The sequence below is a fragment of the Protopterus annectens genome, chromosome 6.part0 (assembly GCF_019279795.1).
Source record: "Protopterus annectens isolate FY-2018-M chromosome 6.part0, PAN1.0, whole genome shotgun sequence".
Taxonomy (NCBI): Eukaryota; Metazoa; Chordata; order Ceratodontiformes; family Protopteridae; genus Protopterus; species Protopterus annectens.
Genome location: NC_056737.1, coordinates 851,171,236 through 851,186,681, shown reverse-complemented (window position 1 = coordinate 851,186,681; position 15,446 = coordinate 851,171,236). Strand labels below are relative to the sequence as shown.

Below are 15,446 nucleotides of genomic sequence, written 5' to 3'. Positions count from 1 at the left end.
TCTTAAAGAAATGGACAAGTGAAATATAAAACTGATGCATCAAGTAAAACTAAACAACACTGAAATTCAATATTCAGTCTTAAAACATATTAAATTCAGTTCTAACAGCAATAACCTTCCTCACCTTTATAGATCAAAAGCTTTAAGTTTTAAAAGACTAATTATGGAGATGTTTTCATTTAGACCAGGTGGATCCTGAAAGTTTAAGTGCAATTGCCACTATAGCTGTCTAGCTTCCAGGATGTTCTCCCAAAGACAACCTCTGGAGTTAGATAAAATATTTTCTAAAACAGCAAATCAAGACCTCATAAAAACTGCACATTGTGTTCTGTGCTTATAAAGTAAGTTATTCAAATTCATCTTTTGCAAATCGTAAACGTGCTCATAGATGCACTTGTTTAATGGTCTTTCAGTTTTGCCTTTCATTTTCAGGAAAATGCAGTTGAAGACCTTTATCTTGAGTTATGTGTTTCAAAAGGGTACTTGCCGCAAGGGCTGCATCTGTGGAAGTTTCCCAATGATGTATTCCATGATTTGACACTTTATTTTGAGTTGGTTAACCTTTTTAATAAATGTGATCTTGATGTGGTGCAGACTGTTATTAGAGAAAATGCTAAAAAATGGCCACGATTTTGCAGCAGATTAACAGCTTGGATGCTAACATAAGAGCTGACTTACTGTTTGAATACTGTTCTGATTCGTATTTTCAGGTGTTCAGTTATGTTGACCAACTAGACCTTATTATTAAGGCTAAAAAATTTAAGAAATGTGGAAGGGATGACAATGCTTACAAAGCCAAAACTGCATACCCAGCACCCAAATCCAGGGACTTGGGAGAGGCTTTTATGAGACCTTTTGATTTTAATAATGAGTCTGTTCAAGGCACTATGGCTAATGCAGCACCTGTTTTAATTACTTCATTTGAACCTCCTAGTGGATCAGTCCATGCAGAGTCTGTTCCCACTCCTTTTTTGGAGAGGTCAGTCGCCCATGGGGAGCAGCTAATGAGTAATCCAAGATTTTGATCATCAAAGAAGAACTACAATGCAATGAAAGGTTGGGGATGAGTATGCTCCATAAGACATTAGTTATTGATTTGCAGCTTACCAATACTAGGCTGCCTGTATTTTCTAGAAACAGTTTTAAAATTTTCAACTACTCCCAGATTACTGTTATGGACATGCACTTTAACTTATTTGAAAGATGTTTTATCTTTGTGCCAACCTCTCAGTTCAACATGGCAGATACCTTATTAGAACTGAACTTGTTGCTAGAAAATTACATTTATCTATATTTTTTAACAGTAACAAAGAACAGGCACTAGGGAACACTGTTCTAAAGAGAGACTGATTTGGTATATCTCAATATTTATCTTTATTTAGATGATATGCTTTTTAATGGTTTCATTTCTTGTTCCACTTTTGATTTTTTGCATGTAGGCCAGCCTAAGGTGCCAACTATTTTTGGCATTCCAAAAATGCACAAAGATATTTCCAACCTACCCTTGAGGCCTATTGTGGCAGCAAAATATTTCAAGACCTATCTTTTGTCAGTCTACATTGACAGAATGTTAAAACCTTTTTAAGTGAGCACAAATACATTCTGCGTGACTCTTGGGGATTTTTTAAGGCAAACTCCAGATTTAAAAGTTGAAGGTGCTTTATTAGTTTATATAGGTGTCATCAACTTATTCGGGTATATCCCATTAACAATAGGCTTGGAGATGTTTTCTGAATCCCTATTATGTTGTTCTGCTACGTCACCAGATGACTTCCGAATTCTTATGAATTTTATGGAATTCGTACTTAATAATTTTTTATATTTTGTGAAGGCGAATATTACAAGCAAGTGCAAGGTGTAGCAGTGGGTGCAGTGCATGCACCCATTCATGCCAACATTATGTGGGCTTGGGAGCAAAACATGCTCTTTCATTCTCTCTTTAGGAACAGTTAGTCCCTATACACCCGTTACTTGGGTGACATCTTTATCTTATGGGATGATGGTCATACGACAAAATTAGATGAATTTATTGCTTACATTAATGCAACCACTACATTTTCGACCTTTACCCATAATGTCTCAGAAACAGCTGCTAATTATCTTGATGTAACTATCTATGAGGAACATGGGAGATTTAAGTCTAACATATATAGGAAAACTACATTTTCAAATTCCTATTTACACTTTCCTAGTTCTCACCCTGCATTCCAAAAATAGTTATTGGTAAAAGGTCAATTTCTTAGAATCTCCAGGATGATAACAGAATATTCTGTTTGTGTGTTGATAGTGAGCGCCTTGTTGTTATGTTAATGGAAGGATACTACCCGCGCAGCTTTGTAGAAAAATCAGAGATGAGGTTCTATCACTTAGGTCCTTGAGGTTTAATTTGATTCTTGGACAGGTGGAACCATCAATGAACTCATTAAGTAGTCTTTTTTTTTTTTTTTTTTAAATTAATAAAAATATTTAATAATGAACAAAATAATTAAAAATATAAAACTGTAATTTCCAGCAAACAAACAGACCTCAGTCACCAGGAAAATGAAATAAATAATAAAGGATAGAAATCCAACATTTAGAAAAAAACTCTAACTGATCTGTTAGTTATAATTTACCTATCTGACTAAAGAACACTGTTCCTGAGCTAAACTAAATTACCACAAAAGAGCAAAGGCAGGCTTACAGTTCTTGGTGAGTCCTTTTGGGTATCCACTGCACAGTACATTTGTCAATGGCTGTTAACTGACTACTGTAATTGACAGCTGTAACTGACTACTGACTACTGACAATTGACTGTTAACAGTCTTCAGCAGGATCTTTTATTGACTGGCCTAACTGTCACAACTATCCTGATTTTAATTTTCATTTCATATTTTGAAAATGAACCAACAGCTGTTTTCTAAAAGTTCCTTTTCAACTTCTGACAGTAGCACATAGCAACTGTCAACATTCTTTTTTTTTTCAAAACAGGTTTATTGTTTTAACATACAAGAGAAATATCATAACAATTTTATACAAGTAATTAAAAATAGATATGATTATAACATTCAACAAAACAACTAAAGTATTTACAAAGACATCCACTACAATCAGATCAATTAATTAAACTAAAATACCATGCTATTGAAATTAGGATTTTCTTAACAAATTTTGTAAATTATCCCATACAATATAATAAGATGTTTTTCTAGTTGTTCTTGACCTAATTGTGTTTATTTCCATATGGCACACTATATTCATAACATTTTTAAATTCATTGAACGAAGGAGGTGTATCTGAAATCCAATTTCTGGTTATTATTTTCCTAGCCACTGCTAGAATAGACCATAACAAGGAAGCTTAACCTTTTAACACTTTGAGGTACAGGTGTGTTGAATAATATAAGAGATTTAGAAATAATGAAATTATCTGTAAAAGAGCCTGCAAAAATTCATTAATTGACTTCCAGTATTCTTTCAATTTTATACAGTCATAAAACATATGAGCCCAGTCAGCATTAATTTCTACATTACATCTCTTACATAGATTATCTTTATTATTTATTTTATTCATCATCTAAGGTGTATTTTTTGATCTATGTAAAAATTTCCATGTATAAAGTCTCCAGACAATGGTAGACGTAGTTCTATAGGCAGATTCCAATATATATTGTTTATCTTGTTGATTTGGTGGGTCCCCATTAATAGAAGTGAAATAATTCCAGTATGTATCTACACTGTAAAAGTTTCTTGTCGGATAATTTTATGTATGTATGAAAGTTTACCTTTATCAGAAACTTTATGTTGTAAATTTAATATCAAGTAATCAATCAGTGTTGGAATAGATTCTTTAACTGTTATAGACATTAGATCTATTTTATTAATGAGATGTTGTCTAAAGGTCTGAACCTCTAACCAGCAAGTTTCTCTTAGATCAAATTCTTGTTTTAAGAAATCTAGATTTTTAACTTTATTATCAGATATCAACTGATACCAGTACTTTAGATCATTATCTATAGCTAAATGAGTTCCTTCAGAAGTAGATGACAAAAGCATACCCTGAGTATACATTATAGGGAATATAATAAAATTCCATTCCCTATACTTAGGGTGCATGAATATAAAGTTACGATAGCTAATAATAATATTTAATGGGTAACAAACCATATGTTTAGGTGTAATAGGTGAAGTACAAAATTCCTTTAGTAACCATAACATGGAGTTATTTACAATCATATTTTTATGTGTTAAGAAGATTTTCATGAAGTGCATACTAATTAGCTCCCAATAATCTTTCCATTTTGCAACATATGACTGATCTATTAATAAAGTAATAACTTTTACAATAGAAGAGATAGTATATAAATTAAAGTCTGGAAAAGAAATACCCCTTGAGACCAGCTATTAGTATGTTTCTTTAATGCAATCCTAGGTCTATTAGGTGCCCATAGGAAATTTAACATTAGTGTATTCAGTTTCTTGATAATTATTTTTGTAGGTGGAAGTATTATTGATTGTATTAAGTATAAAATCTTGGGGAATATTATCATTTTAATAATTGTAAGTCTCTCCTCCATAGTAAAAACATATTATTCCAGGTATTAAAAAGATTTTGTATATTAAGAAAACAGGTATTATAATTATTATATATAATAGATTTAATATCTTTAGATAGTATCATACCTAAATAAGTTATCTGACCTGAATTGGGTACATATTTAGTAAAATCACTAATGAGAATATTTTTCGTGTATATATAGGTAGTATTTTAGTTTTTTCTTCATTGAATATTAAACCAGAAATACTTTTAAAATTCATCATTTTATCAAATGGAGACTGCATAGAAGAATTAGATCCTGCTGATGTAATTAGAACATCATCTGCAAAAAGTTGAATTTTGGATGTTGTATTTTCATCTATTTCAAAACCCTCTATGTCAGTACTGTTTCTGATCAAATTAGCCCAAGGCTCCATTACTAAAGTGAATAATAGTGGAGAAAGTGGACATCCTTGTTTTGTACCTTTAAAAATGGGTATTTTTTGTGAAACATATGTTCCTACCTTAATATAAGACCAATGTTCCTTTGTATAAATGCTCAATTAGATTTACAAATGCATCTGAGAAGTTTGTGCACTTCAGTAAGGTAAACAGATAGTCCCAACTTACTGAATCAAATGCTGAACTTATATCAAGACTAATAAGTGTTAAATCTTTCTTTTTCCTATTTGCAAAACCAATTAATGTTAAAGTTCTTCTTATATTATCAAAAGTATTTCTATTTACAATGAAGCCTGTCTGATCTATATCTATAATGCCGGGATGATTGTCTTCAATCTATCAGCAAAAATACTCATAAACATTTTATAATCAACATTAAGTAATGAGATGGGCCGATATGAAGTACATCTAGTTGGATCTTTATTAGGTTTTAAAATTGGCGAAATAAATGTATATTGCCAAGATGAGGGGGTTATTAACTCAGTTTGGGCCAAAATAAAACCTTATGTATTAATGAATATGTACTTTTAGAAAGGATTTTATATATCTCTGGTATAATACCATCATTACCCGGTGCTTTGTTTGATTTAAGCTTATTTATTTGTGTAATAACCTATGTATATGAAATACTTTTGTCCAGTAGTTTAATCTGTTGTTTATTAAGCTTTTTATTCATGTTTGTGGTTATAAACTCCTTTATTTTATCTTTAGGTTCCATGTTAATGTTATTATGGTTAATTTTGTGAAAGTGATTTCTAAATTCATCTAGTATTTCTGGTATACTAGAAACATTCTTCTTTTTCCTTAGAGAAAAATTTCTTTGATATGGTTTTGTTTATTCAACCTTTTTGTTTTATTTTTAAGTCTATGTAAGTATTTGGGGCTTATTGAATAAGACAAAAACTTGTATTTCTCTAAAGTTATTTTAACTTTATGAGTTAAAATTTCTTTGTATTTCTCATTTAGTTTGTTTATTTCTTCAGTAACTTTCTTGTCCATAATATTTTCTTTATTATTATGTTTATAAGAGTCTAATTTACTTTGAATATCTAACAATTCCTTATCCCAAGATTTCCTTTTATTATTATACCATCTGATACTTTGTCCATATAGATATGATTTTAAGGCATCCCAAACATAGACAATGGAAACTTCAGGAGTATTATTTATGTCTAAAAATGTTTTACTTCTGAAAGTATATATTCTTTATAGTCTTTTAGTTGAGTTAAGTATGCTGGTATCCTTTTGATCTGAACATTATGAGTATTTTTATCATGAATTCAAAACAATTGAATTATGATCAGATATAGGACATGAAATGATTTTGGAATTAATTAAATCTGTTACCATCTGGTTAGAAATAAAGACCCTATCTATTTTTGAATAAGTTTTGTATCTGTTAGAAAAAAGGTGTATGGTAATGATTTTGAATCTATCTGATTATTAATATCATTCAAATGATAAGAATTAGCAAAATCATTTAAATGTTTTGCATTAGATGTAATTCTTCTTTTTCCTATAGTGGTAGTATCACTTTCATGTAGTATACAATTAAAGTCACCAGCTAAAATAATATCTCCTATAGAGAATGATATGATCTTATCAAGATGATGTTTCACTGTATTAATACCAATTCCAGGTATCCAATATACATTAATTAAAGTGTAAGTCTTCCCATTAATTTGTATTGTAACCATACAAAACATTCCTTTGTCATCCTGATAAGACTTAATGGTTTTAGGAATGGGCATACTTTTATTCCATAAAATAGCCACTCCTCTTTTTCTGAGTGTGCTCTGAACTAACCAATACTGTATATTTGTTTGTGGCTAGTTTATCAATATCTTTTTCAAGAGATGGGTTTCTTGCAGGAAGACTAATTTGGCCTTATGTAAATTAATGTATCTTATTAGGCTTGCCCTTTTACACAGATTATTCAATCCATTAATGTTTAAAGAAATTCCTTTTAAAGATGTCATTTGGCATTTTTAAAACTTAAGAATCTTATGATCAAAATAACAAATAACAACATAAGTAATGTTACATCTCCTCCTTTAGGTGTACCTTTAAATATAGCTGTATTTATTGAATCTCTTATGGGATTTTGTATAGGATTCAATTTTGTTTGTAGTGACAATGAGTGTACAAAATATATTGTGGATGTCAAAACTATATACATATAACAATGAACAAGTGAAAATAATGTAAGGATTAAACCTTGCATCCAGCCTGGAGTTAAAAACTCCAACTTAGAGTAGTATTTACCACTCAAGTTAACCCCTACCCTAAGCAGCAGTACCTCAGCTACCACCTTATCAATTTAATACTGGTTATATTTAACTTAAATTAACAGCTTTCAATTCAATTATCTAGCAAGACAAGACTACACATTTGATAAAACAGCATCATATAAACTAAAATAAACTTTTTTTTTTTTTTTTAAACTATTCATACTACTATATACATCTATGTAATATAATACACTTGTATTCAAATAGCATTCAAATAATCTTGATATTAGGAACCAAGAGGAGAGAGAGAAATAAAAGACGTGAAAGAGGGAGAGAGAGTGAAAGAAAGAGAGAAAGAAAAAAAAAAGGAAGGCATATTTACATATTAATTTATTCAAAGTATGTAAAAATAAGTTCTAACATTCATTTAAATCAAAAACTTTGGCTAATATGGTTCAGACATTACATATATTAAGATGCATCTATTTTCTGTCATGTAAATGCAGTCAACAGCTTCCAAAAAAACCTTGAATTGCTTGTATATGAGCATTTTACTCATACTCATTATTGTCAATAGAATAAAATATTATATTTATAGAAATTGTTATAAATCATACTGCATAGTTATGCAAATTCTCAGAAACACTTGCATTATTGTAAAAAAAGCCATCTGTATTTTGTATGTCTATACTACTGCTTTAAAATATATCACATGACAATTTCTTCCAGAATAGAGTTATAAAGTTATTTATGCTTGTCAATCAGATGAATTAAATGAGTTATAGTAATGTATATGTTTGGAACATAAGTTTTTAACACAGATTAGTATGCTGCAGTCAAGTAGATTTTCAAAAACACTTGAATAAATGTTTCATTTTCTATGCCTTCTAAAATAAGACATTTACTTACTACAAGAAACTGCATCATTTAAAATCATTATAACTGACATATTTTATGAATTATAACATAGATATTTAAGTAATTATATAAAATAACTCACATTTAAATGTTAAAGAGTTCATTTTCCTTCACATAGTCACATTTGCATCAGTTCTACTTCCTGGTAGAGTGTTCTTCCTGAATCTGCGATGTGTCAGTGTGATATCTGGGTCAAAGGTCAAATTGACTGCTTTCAGCTTCTCTGTGAGAATTCTGAGAGTTGAAGCTTTTAAAACAACTCGAGGACACTGTTCATGAGGTAGCCCACATCCCAGATTGTCTCCCTTAACATTTTGGCAGGAAACTTGTTAAAAACTAGTGACAAACATTCATTTAGCAGTGTAAATGCATCTAAACATGACAAAACCTTTGCAATGTATTTTACAGGTTATTACAGCCTCTATGTAAGTGAAATTAAGCCCAAAGTTATTAATAAGTAATAAAACTCAATATTTTTGTCCCCACTCAATTTTTATGCAAATCTTATTATTTACTGTGTCTATATGATCAAACGCATTTCTATATATTAATATGAAAAAAAAAATAAAGAGAAAGAATAAAGAAAAGAAAAAGAGTAGAAAATAAAAGAGTGTAAAGCAGAAATAAAAAAAATGTAAGAGAAAGCTATAAGAAGTATATACAATGGAATATTACTTACTGTTTATATTAATAGAGTTAAAAATAAAACATTATTTACTATTATTTAGTTCTAATTATTATTAGTTAAAGCATGACAGATTATTTACAAACAAGCATAAGCAGTATAATCAAGAAAGTATAATTAGGAATAGCATTTGAAGAACATATAAACTTTTTACAAGGAATAAATATGTTATTATTCCATTTATCATATTTTCATTACTCTTCTCCCCTGCCCTCCCCCACCCTTTACCCACTACATAATCTAAATAGAATGTCATTGTTTAAACAAAGAAAAGAAGAAAAGGAGAAAAAAAAGAAAAAAAATGTATCAAATTACTGACCTTACTTCTCTTTTCAGAAAGAGAAACAAATTGAATAATAGCTTGTTATTAGTTCCTCAGATATTTTGACTGGTTATGAAACAAAACATTTCTTTGCACACAGAGAATAACTTTGATTAAATCTTTTCAGAATATTTGTGGCTTTCTGGAAATGCAGGAACTATATTTAAAAAGATTAATAATGAAGTAAAATGATGAGAGAAAAAAGAAAAAAAACATAGAACAAATCATTTGTTTTTTAGTCTCTTCTTCTTCTCTGAAGTCTTCCACAAAGTTTCAGTTGCCAGTCTCTTTAATGAAGGACTAGCCCATTCCATTTCCTCTATTTTATCCAAAATCTTATTTTTTTTGATAAACAGTAAAGCAGAGTCTAAGTCATCAAAAATTTTAGGACCATCAGGAAGGAAGATTTTTAGCTTGGCAGGAAACAGAAGGTATGTTTTAAACTGTGCTTTTTAAGCTCCCTTATTAGTGGCAGAAAAACTTTTCTTTTAGCTATTACCAAGGAAGAATAGTCATTGTCAAAATGCACAGTTGTCTCATTAATCTTAATAGGAGCTTTAGCCCAAGCAGATTTAAGAACCATCTCTTTATCAGAAGATGATAGAAATCTAACTATAACTGATCTAGGATAGTTTTTGTTAGAGTTAGTATTAGCTATAGATCTATGTGCTCTTTCGATACCAAAAGAGAATGCTTCTGGTAAGTCTAAAGTTTTAGGGAGCCATGTTGTTAAAAAAGAAGTAATATTGTTACCTTCAATATTTTCTGGCAGTCCAAAAATCCTAATGTTATTGTGCCTAGATCTATTCTCCAGTCATCCAGCTTTGTTTGTAAATGTGTATTTTGTTTCAGCAGAAACTCAATGTTGATTTCCTCTTCTTGGATTCTATTTTCCATGTCATTCACAGCTTCTTCTATGCCTGTCATCTGGATCTTCTGTTGTTGCAGGTCTATATGTAACAAGTCTATTTGTTTTGTAGTTTTTTCTATGAAGGTATCAATTTTAGTATCCATTTTATCCATCTTAGCAGTAAGTTGCTGAATTATAGTTATCAGAGACTGAAATTCTTTCTTGATGCTGGAGTCTTGAGAATTTGTCTTACTGGAACTCATTTCAGACTGATAAACTGACAGGAAAATTTCCAAAGTGATTTCTGACAGGAATATTGTTAAAATTTCCTTTCTTTTTTAGATATAGTTCAAGAACTATATAAAACAAACATATTTAGAAAGAAAATTACTTCAAAAATTAATTTTTTAAGTAATTAATTCCTATCAGTGTAATGAAATTGGTGGAGCTGAAGAAATCTGCTGCTATCCTGTGTTCATCCTTGGCCACGCCCCACATTAAGTAGTCTTGATTTCATGAAAAGTGTAATTAGGTACCATTCGCTGAGTTATGACATTAGGAAGATTATGTCAAAATATTGAACAGTTTTTAGGACTGATAAATATGTAGTCCAATTGTTAGGGGATGGTCCTAACATAATTTACAAAAAAGGCGTAAATTTAAAAAATATATTTGAGAACCATCACCCTCTTTGTAGCCAAGCTCTTAAAGGAATGAGGAAATATGACCACTGTAATCAGTGCCCACATATCTTAGAGGCCACTGTACTATCTGGACATCAGCTTAAGCCTACAATCTGATTAGCTGATGGTTGTAACTGATTGTCTAAATGGGTTATTTACATTGTGTGCTGTGAGCCGTTTAGTGCATTTTATGTGGCAAATACTGGAAGACCATTAAACAAGCAATGAACAAGTTTACAATTTGTGAAAGGTGAATTTGAACAACACACTTTACAAGCATACAACACAATGTGCAGTTTTGTTTTGCTGTTTTTTTAAAAGATTATACCTAAGCCCAGAGGTGGCCTGTGGGAGTCTATCCTGGAAGCTAGAGAGCTATGGTGGTAATTGCAGTTAAACTCTCAAGATCCACCAGGTCTAAATGAAAATATCTCCATAGTTAATGTTTTAAAACTTAAAGCGTTTGATCTATAAAGGTAAAGAATGTTCTTATTGTTAGAATCAAATTTAATATGTTTTAAGACTGAATATTGGATCTTAGTGTTGTTTATTTTACTTGATGCATAGGTTTTATATTTCACTTGTCTATGTCTTTAAGATGTTTTGTTAATTTTTAATTATTAGTGTAATGAATTCATTGGACTACTATAAATATGAGGTGGTCTGTGTATTTGGCTCAGTTACAAAAAACTTGGTTCAGAAGAAGTCCACTGAATATAGTGTGGATGAAAGTGCTTACATGTAACTTTACCTTATTACTTTACAATGTGCTTGCAACATGTTTATCCTATTTTATTTGGTGACTAATGATTCATTAAATTGGATTTTGCAACAACCTTCCGGAGTTCTTTGATATCACTTGTGCAGCTTTTCGATTTTCTTGGTTATTTTGTGATGCTGCTGCTTCTTTGCAATTTTTCAGGCTGTTACTCTATTATTTGCCCATCTCTCTGTTGAATTGCACTTAGATGTAAATATTGTACATATTGTATTCATTTATATACTTTAATTCTTAGGAAAAGTTATTGGACTTGCATGGTTTTAGTAACATTGCTTTATCCAATGTACTGCTTATTTCTATCTTTCTCATCAACTATGATATTTTAAGTGTACTATCGTTTGTATTAAGTATACTAGAAATTGCATTCTTTTTGCTCAAAGAGCTCATGTCACGACTAAAAGGGTCAGCAGTTCAGCTAACCTACCCCACTGACAAATAAAACAATCAAGCAAACAAAGTTCTGCTGAAGTTCATCACCAAGCAAAACATTTTTTGTAATTAAAACACACAAAAAAAAAAATCAGAAGCAACAATTTCTGCATATTGTGTGTGCTAGAAATGAAATGGCTGTAGAATTATCATATGACTGTTACTTATACCTCTCAACCTCTTAGCTCATGAATCAGGGGCAAAAACAAAAAATAATGAGAAATTAAGGCCCAAAATCAGTGCCAAATTTTAAGTATTGCTCTTATTTACTACAAAAGTTGCTACAATAGCAGGTTTTCCATTAACATGCATTTTCTGAGGGTTATGAAGTCTGATACACAAATGCCTTTTATTTAATAACTGCAGTCAATGGTTTGCCAGATAACCACAATTGTTATGTGAAATAGGCCATACCTGCAACCTGTCATAGCAAGAACTCTAAACAAAAGCCAAAAATGAGGGAGAGATTTTAAATTTAGAAAATGGACATCTTTTACATTAGTATGCATTTTCTGAAGGATATGATGTCTGAAACTCAAATGCCTGTTATTATTTAATGACTTCAATCCAGTGAGTAATTTGTCAGAAAAAGCACAAAGTTTATGAGGAAGAAACCAAAAATATCAGGTAAAAATCAAGACATTTTGCAAAACTGCAGACAGTTGAGAGGTGTGGGACAGACCAAAAATATGAAGCAAAATTTGAGAGCTATGGTGACAGTATGACTATGAAAAGATTTGACTATGGAACCTCAAATGCCAAGATGACGAGGAACCAAAATGGCTAAAAGTAATGCCCAAAATACACAAAGCTGAAAAATTAAACTGTGTTTTTTTGTAGAGGACAGTCATACTCTTCTCTGAACTTATATAGACCAACTCCATTATTGCAAGTACATGAAGAAGGGAGAAATCCATCAAAAGAATGGAATCACTGCTGATGCACACTTAGAAATTGTGTCAGCAGTGATTTCATATGGAAAACAGCTGTCGACCTTGTGTTCCTTGACATCTTATGCTTCAGGCAATCAATGCTCTGTGAATTTCATCTCTGAATCCTGTAAATATGTCCATTAAAAAATGTTCCTTTCACTTCTGTTCAAAGGCTGATCTCTAGCAGATCACGATTATGAAACATATATCCATTCTGTACAAATTGATTAAAATTAAATTAAAATGTGCTGTGCAGTCAAAGAGATGAAGAATTAAGCTACAATATAGGGTATTCTTTTAATGTATGCCTTATACAGTAGAAGCACCATTGCAATATAAATGTGACTAATCATCTTTTTTTGTTCCTTTCCAAGAACTTGTGCGTTGCCAAATTACTTCCCTTCCTATAGGTCTAGCTCCAAGTAATGTCAAACACTGTGTTTCTGGAGATATCTGCACACTGTGTGCGGCAGAAAGAGGTTGGCTTTGATTTTATTTGACATGGGTAGTAATATTTTAGAGAGATTTTAACCTAATGTGTTTTGACAAAACAACTACCAGTTCCAGAATGCACTATAGGTTAGCCAGAGGCATTTACACACTTTTTCTTTTTTTATTTTTCTTTTACTAAGGTGTTTGCTCCCAGTTGTTTCAATTTTTTTATGTTACTTCATTTCAGTATAAACTCAACTCCAGTAATCATTAGATTCCTGAATCACACTATTTTTTTTCATTTTACGAGTATTAGGTTAAAGACACATTTTCCTATATTTCTGACATAGAAGCAGTTCAGTTGTGTATCAGTTCTTTTTTAAGAAGACCTTTACTTTACTTTCCTACTTTATTCTGTAGAAGAGTTGCTGTTTTTGTGATGGAAAGTCAGGATGAATTCTGGTAGAGACTTTGCTACATCCCATTGGGACTGATATGAGGCAGGCTGTGCTAGATGAATGAAAAGCTCAGCCAATGCTGTTCTAGGCAACAAGCATTATGTTTTCATTTTCTGCACAACATGAAATAAGTGCTTGCTTTCATGGTAAGATATGAATGTGAAATCCTAATAATATCAGCATATGTACAGGGATGGAGATGATGATGAAGGGAAATATAGTTTCTTCTCAACAGAATAAACCAGATCCACTGCAGCAGTTGGTGTGAAATGTTACATCTAGCTCTGCATTTTACTGTACACCCATTAAGCAGGTGATGCTGTTACATGTATCTACTTCCATGATAGGTTCAATGGTAGTTAAATACAGTTAAACAATATTTGTAGGCTAGATGTATCACAAAATTATAACGGTTGCAGTACTCTACATACTGATTAAAAACTAGAATATTGTTAATTAAAATGAATGAGTCACTTTTAAAATTTGTGTAGCAGAGACAATCTCTGAAAATCTAGACTGTCAACAATGGAACATTTGTAACAATACTTTACAGACAGAACAAATTATACCTGGATATAGAAAACAGTTTTTAGTGCTCTTCTGGTGATTTATAAGACAAAGTCAAAACTCTTCTTTCTGTATTAACTTTTTATTAGATAACCCCACTGTATAAAAGTCCTTGTCTTTAGTTCAAGTCCATTGTCATACAGGGTAAAGGGGTATAGAGTCTGACATATCATTTGTTCATGTTACTTGTCACACAGGATAGAGGGCAGGGAGTGTTGACTGAATAAGAGAAGTGTGAATGATAACTCTTAACAGCACTGCACTGTTATTTTTAAATGAATAGAAGTATAACATTTGCCAAAATGCAGAGGTCTACTGAGCAGCTCTCATATGAACCTGATTTTTCAAAACATCTGTGATTTTTGTTAATATTTTTCTCCTGCCTCTCATACAATTTTTGATTTTCTGGTAAATTACTGTGGATTACAGTCATTAAAGTTTCAAAAATCTTATTCTTCAGAAAATGAATGTTAACGGAAAATCTATTACTACTATTAATTTTCTAAGTGAATCAGTATAATATTTAAAAATTGCCCCTGATTTCAGGTATCTGTCACTCTTTATTTCTGCCTTGGCTCTTGATTCTTGAACAAAGGAGTTGAGAGATATACTGACATGTCCTGTATGCTCTCTGCTGTTTCAGTTTTTTTTTCTCGCTTCCTATCACAAACATGAAGCTCAGAATACAAAATTTGGGAATAAAGATGCAAAAATGTCTAACAAACAAAGGTGTAATAATACTCAGTATAGGAAGCTAATCCCTGCACCCCCACCCCCCAGGTTTTAAACATTTTAAAAAATAGAACAACCATACTGACAAGATGAGTTGTACCAGGATAATAACAAGATGAGGTGCACCAGGATAATGACAAGTGTAGGTGCATTAGGATACCAGGATACTGTCAAGATGAGGTGCACCATGACAAGCTGGGGTGGGCTACGATACCAGGATACTGTCAAGATGAGGTGCACCAGGATAATGACAAGATGAGGTGCACTAGGATACCAGAATACTGACAAGATGAGGTGCACCAGGATAATGACAAGCTGAGGTGCACTAGGATACCAGGATACTGTCAAGATGAGGTGCACCATGACAAGATGAGGTGCACTAGGATATCTGGATACTGACAAGATGAGGTGCACCAGGATAATGACACATTTAGGTGCACTAGGATACC

The 15,446-nt window shown here is 31.6% G+C and overlaps 1 protein-coding gene across 3 annotated transcripts in view; it reads left to right on the top strand.

The window, feature by feature from the left end:
* The window catches only part of LBHD2 (LBH domain containing 2), a 939,756-nt gene that overhangs the window by 291,644 nt on the left and 632,666 nt on the right, over positions 1 to 15,446 (top strand). The window lies entirely within an intron of this gene.